Raw genomic sequence first — 6,502 nt, 5'->3', positions numbered from 1 at the left:
ACACTCGACAGCAACCAATATTAGCTTTAGGACTGCAACCTCATTATTCAGAACAGGCCTATACTCTATAGAACCAATCATATTCTTCAAAATATGTGGTAGTAATTTTCATTTACAAAACAGTATTTATAGTAACAACACAGAATCCAGATGAATAGTTTCTTGTCACCAATCCTTGCACTATATACAGCCATATCAAATATCATTATTTAGTTGCTTCATTGCTTGAGCTAATATCACACGATGTTAAAGGATTTTTACTTGGCAAAATTTCATAAAATGTATGCTTAAGAGTTGTCAGTGAATAATAACCATTAACCCTTATGACTCATTTGAGAACTTGAGCTAGAAACTACTAATCTAGTTTGCTTGGCCTAACCAATACTTATGTATCTGTATGTCTTTTCATCCAAGTTTTGATGCTCTGAATCAGCTCTCTTTAATCAGATTAACAAAAGTAAAACAGTCCACTTTTATTTTTTACATAAAGATGTAGTAACAAAATGTAAATCTATAGTTTTCTAGTACACAAGCACTGACACTTGGTTCAAAATTCAGTGATTTTTGTTTAACAAGTTCACACGCGTGACTTATATTTAGACCAAAATTGACAAATAATTGTAGGTTGTAAAGATCTATCAAATCCACAGAAGTTGCTTTTCTATAAATAAAGTTTCTATACATTTGGTGTGAAAACAGATGAAGATTACCATCAAAATCAGAGATTTTAAGTCTTGTGTATTTCTTAGTGAATTGTTTTTTAAATTTGGTTTGTGAAATAAAAGTTCAGTGGAACAAATCCACTGAAAATGTGTGTTGGTTTGAATTATCAAAGTCTGAGCTACAGAAAATGAAAAATTGCTAAATTATTGCTCCTGGTAACAACACACAGATTGTTTTGGTTGCACAATATACCACTATATCTTTTGACTGTTGACCTACTGATGCTCTTTTAGTAAGTTCTCAGTACAATATTCTTTATTATACAAAATGTTGTTCATCTACATTATGAATAAACAGAACATTGCTCAACACCTGCTACACGAGCAGGCCCAGCATCTTTTTAGTTCTGAGCCAAGGATAGTCAACACATGAGTCCCTCTGGAGACTTCAAGATTTAGAGTTATTTTAATATATCTCAATTAACAAAGCTTGCCACAATATTTAAAACGAAAAACAAACAAAGAACAAAACATTAATAGAGATATGACCGGTTGTAATTTATATGGATTATACTATGGTGATACTGATACCATACTGGGCATTATACCATCATTTGATAATCACTCATGAAATCATCTTGTATTTTATGTTTATTATTATTGTTTTCTCAAAACTGTATTTTACAAAACAGGTCACCACTTCTTGATTTCAGACATTTACATTTTTAGTCATCTGTGTACATTTTTATATATTTTAAGGCAATAGGTATGTACACATTCTTACCATAAACAATCTCCCAAACACCTGTATTATCAATGTTATCTCAAATAACACTTTTTTTTTTTTCCAAATACTCACAGTCCACAAACTCTGGAATCCTGAGTGGTTCACAGCATTTATTAATTTCAATATACAACTCATTATGGCACAATAAAAATATGATAAAGTTCAGCTAATCCTGCTCTTAAACCAAACACGTATGAATTACACCATGTCCAACACATTCTGTGCAACTTGTTGAAGTGTTTCTGGTTTCCGACTTTTTGAACATCATGCACATAAATCTACAGTTTCTCCCCCTTATGTACCCTCTGATGTGTTCTGAGTTTAACATTACTTACAAACTTCTTGCCACATTCTATACAACTGAATGGTTTCTCCCCAGTGTGTATCATTAGGTGTGTTTTAAGATTACTACTTCTTCCAAATTTTTTACCACATTCTACACAACTGTATGGTTTTTCTCCACTGTGAACTCTCTGATGCGTTTTAAGTTTATTGTTACATATAAATTCTTTACCACACACTAAACAACTATACGGTTTCTCTCCTGTGTGTATCCTTTGATGAACTTTAAGATCACAGTTCCTTCTGAATTCTTTACCACATACCACACAACTGTGTGGTCGTTTTCCAGTGTGTATTGCTTCATGAGTTTTTAGATGGCAACTGCTTCGAAACTGTTTGCCACACACTACACAACTGTACGGTTTTTCACCAGTATGAGTCCTCTTATGTATTTTAAGTTGACTACTACTTGTATATTCTTTGCCACAAACTATACAGCTGTATGGTTTCTCACCAGTATGTGTCCTCTGATGTATTTTAACATCATTACTTCTTGTAAATTCTTTATGACACACTAAACAGCTGTATGGTTTCTCACCAGTGTGTATCCTTTTATGTGCTTTAAGTTTATCACTACCTCCAAATTTCTTGCCACATTCTACACAACTGTATGGTTTCTCTCCAGTGTGTATCCTTTGGTGAATTTTAAGATAACTATTTCTTCCAAATGTTTTCCCACATTCTATACAACTAAATGGTTTCTCTCCAGTATGAATTCTTTGATGGGTTTTAAGTTGACTACTAATTCCATATTCTTTACCACACTCTAAACAACTGTAAGGTTTCTCCCCAGTGTGTTTTCTCTCATGTACTTTAAGTTCACTATTACTCCCAAATTCTTTATCACACATTAAACAATTGTACGGTTTCTCTCCAGTGTGCACCTTCTCATGTCCATTAAGTTGACTTTTACTTCTAAATTTTTTATCACAAACTACACAACTGTAAGGTTTCACACCAGTATGTACACTCTCATGGTTCTTTATCTGACTAGTGCTTCGAAATCCTTTATTACACACTACACAAGTGTAAGGTTTCTCTCCAGTGTGTATCCTGACATGATCTTGCAAACAAGTACTTGATACAAATTTTTTCCACACTCTAAGCAACTGTAAGGTTTCTCTCAGTGTGAACCTTCTCATGTGTATTAAGTTGACTTCTACTCCTAAATTTTTTATTACAAACTGCACAAGTGTATGGTTTCTCACCAGTATGTATTCTCTCATGTTGGTTTAACTGACTATTGTTTCGAAATGTTTTGTTACATGTAACACAAGTGTATGGTTTCTCTCCAGTGTGTATCTTTTCATGTTCTTCTAGATAGGTATTTGTTAAAAATTTTTTTCCACACACAACACAATCAAATGGTTTCTCACCAGAGTGTGTCTTCTCATGTCTTTTAAGCTGACTATTGCTTCGAAACCTTTTACTACACATTGCACAATTATAAGGTTTCTCTCCAGTGTGCACCTTCCCATGTTCTTTAACTGCACTCTTACATCTAAATTTTTTATCACAAACTACACAAGTGTATGGTTTCTGCTCAGTGTGTACTCTCTCATGTTGTTTTAACTGACTATTGCTTCGAAATCCTTTATTACACACTACACAGCTGTATGGTTTCTCTCCAGTGTGTATCCTCAGATGTATGTTTAAGTTACCCTGTGTTACAAACTCTTTTCCACACACTCCACAATTGTGTTGTTTCTTATCAATGTGTATTTTCATATAATGATTTTTTTCCATTTTTTTGTCACACACAACGTTACTGTTTGATTTTGCTTCAGTAAGGAAAACTTTACGTCTTTTTCGGTTATTTATCCTGTACACAGTTTTAGCAGCTGTATTAACACCACTTGGATTCAGTGATTTGGAAACGTTTGACTTTGAAAAAAAAAGAAACTGCTCTCCAGGATAGATGTTCAAGTAGGTCTTTGTATCTAGAATCAAAAGATAAATTTAAGGAAACAAAAGAATTAATACCAATACACACATATATGCAAATCTATTAACTAATAATTTTAATTAAACTTTAATCGGCAGTTAATTTAAAACATTATCCAACATAACTTTGAAACTACATACACACAACTGAAACCAAGACAAATCTAAAATGAATGGTACAGTTATTTTGTTATAACCATTAAATGAAGAGTTTCTTTCACAAAATGTCTATTGCAAATTAGACTTGCTTGGATGGTACACATGTTCTTAAACAAACAATGGCTACAACAACATATGTTTTCTGTATGGGTTTTTACAGTAGTTTAAACATGAATATGGTTAGTTAGTAGAACAGAAATACAGAATGAGTAATTAGAAGATGAAACATAGATTCTTAATAACTAGGAAGAGAAACTGCTGTGACAGATTTGCTATTATATATTTGTTTTAATATTGCTGTTTGCTTTAGTTAAGTTCATATTTTGAAATGTTCACAACTTAGTGTTAAATTTATACTGTAAAATTCCCACCAATTTACTGAAATTGCTGAAGATTTTTGAGTGCGTATGTAAACACTAGTGTATCATCTATATTGTTGTACAGACTCAACTCTCTAGAAATTCCCCCCACTCCTATAATAAATGAAGCCAACAAGAAGCGGCAGGAGACATTATATATCACTAATTTGCTAGTTGGTTTACTGTAAACCTCAGAAGCTGTAACTGTGATTGTTATAATGCTTATTAATTGAGAACTGCAGATATTTGACCAAAAATATTTAATGATTTCAGACATTACAAACCATTTAACTTCAGCAGGTTCACATGTGACATAAGTACTTTTACAAAAACATGACATAATGTCACCATGTGGCTGCCAAAAGAAGAGTCCAGAGGTGGCTAGATCCTTGTTAAGTGAATTACATCTATATCAACTCAAGGCTAGATCCTTGTTAAGTGAATTACATCTATATCAACTCAAGATTAATTTACTCATTATGAATCATCAACAAGTTCCAGAACAGATAGAGGGCTCAATACTGTTTGCAAGTTTATAAAACTCTTGTACATAAATATTATTTATAGTCACCATAAGTGTAAATTGTGTTATGTTTATATATTAAAATATATTTACATTAAAAAAGAAACCAAAATTGTGTCAATCTTGTTGGCAACTATCACAAATTGAATATATATCAATGTTATTTAACTTCTGAATTTAAATAATCATTTAACTCAGTATCACTCTATTTGAAATTGTAATACATAACATACTGAACTGGAAACTAATTTAGGATAAACTGTAATACATAACACTCGTAAAAGCGCGCACAAAGCGTGTTCAGTATAAAACATGATAATAACATAGTGTGTTCCATGAAATTAAATGAAACCATGGAATATTAAAGATAAAGGGAAAAAATTCTTGCAATTTACAAGGCACTATCATATGTTTTCTACTCTGTTACATAATGTGTGAATGTGTTGAAACATCACAGTGTTTTTAATTTAGCTTTGATGTAGAAAGGTGGTTAGATTAACATGGATAAACTTACTTCCTGCTAGCTCTGTATACATTGCTATATACTGATTGGCAACTAAGTATATTTTCTTACAGGAAGAATAACTTGCAACTCCCCACATAGAAAGCTGCCATTTCAGTCTGCATGTCAGAGAATGGGTGAGTGCTTAACCAGCCAGCATTGAAGCACAAATGGACACATACAGAGGAATACTTTATGTGTAAATGGACAGAGTTCACACACAGAGGAATACTTTATGTGTAAATGGACTGAGTTCTCACACAGAGGAATACTTCATGTGTAAATGTGGATTAAGTTCACACACAGAGGAATACTTCATGTGTAAATGGACAGAGTTCACACACAGAGGAATACTTTATGTGTAAATGGACAGAGTTCACACACAGAGGAATACTTTATGTGTAAATGGACAGAGTTCACACACAGAGGAATACTTCATGTGTAAATGGACAGAGTTCACACACAGAGGAACACTATGTGTAAATGGACAGAGTTCACACACAGAGGAATACTTTATGTGTAAATGTGGATTAAGTTTTTATTTTCTAGTATTATAAGACAAGTTCTCCTTTGCTAGACAAATTCTGCTAAACTGTTAAAACATACACTTTAGCAGAAGAATAACTTATTTTTGACATTGAATATATAATGTAACTTACATGACATATTGGTAACATTCTTAATTTCATATTTCATGAGAGCTTTAACTTTGTTTTAAGAGTTCCAGTATAGTAGTTTTATTTTAGTTTGAACTTGAACATTACAATCCTGTAGATTATCTTACAGATGGTATACAATGGACTGGTGAGAGATAATTCACTACCTGTCTCTCTCTCTTGATAGTCCAACACAGATGAACTGTTCTTGTTTTGTTAAACTGTGATATTAATTTGTTTGTGTGATAAAAGATCATTATATACATTTCATGATTAATCTTTTTCTTCACAATTAAGTCAGTTAGAGATTAAATAGACAACAAATCACATACTGTAGTCTGGTACTCTGTGAACTATTGGTTAGTGTGCCCCAACTATCAGTTCTGTAGGAAAACCCTGTAATGTAGAATACTACATCTACGAGAAGTAATATTTCACTAGCAGGTATCAGTTTTGCTCATCTTTTGTCCATGCTTTCCAACATGCACATGCCACAAAATATGCATTGAATATTCTGTAAATTGAGTTGAAATACCTAACTACTATTTGTTTACATAAACTGATGAAC

General features: G+C 32.5%; 1 pseudogene across 1 annotated transcript in view; it reads right to left on the bottom strand.

The window, feature by feature from the left end:
• Positions 1-1,300: 1,300 nt before the first annotated feature.
• Positions 1,301-6,502, bottom strand: part of LOC143230910 (uncharacterized) — a 159,882-nt pseudogene continuing 154,680 nt past the window's right edge. Inside the window, exon 8 of the transcript XR_013016681.1 lies at positions 1,301-3,731. The product of XR_013016681.1 is annotated as an uncharacterized LOC143230910 (transcript). The remainder of the gene's footprint in view (positions 3,732-6,502) is intronic.

Source organism: Tachypleus tridentatus, chromosome 1, assembly GCF_004210375.1.
Source record: "Tachypleus tridentatus isolate NWPU-2018 chromosome 1, ASM421037v1, whole genome shotgun sequence".
NCBI classification, from domain to species: Eukaryota; Metazoa; Arthropoda; class Merostomata; order Xiphosura; family Limulidae; genus Tachypleus; species Tachypleus tridentatus.
Note: the sequence above shows the minus strand (reverse complement) of the source record. Positions and strands in the feature narration are given on the sequence as shown.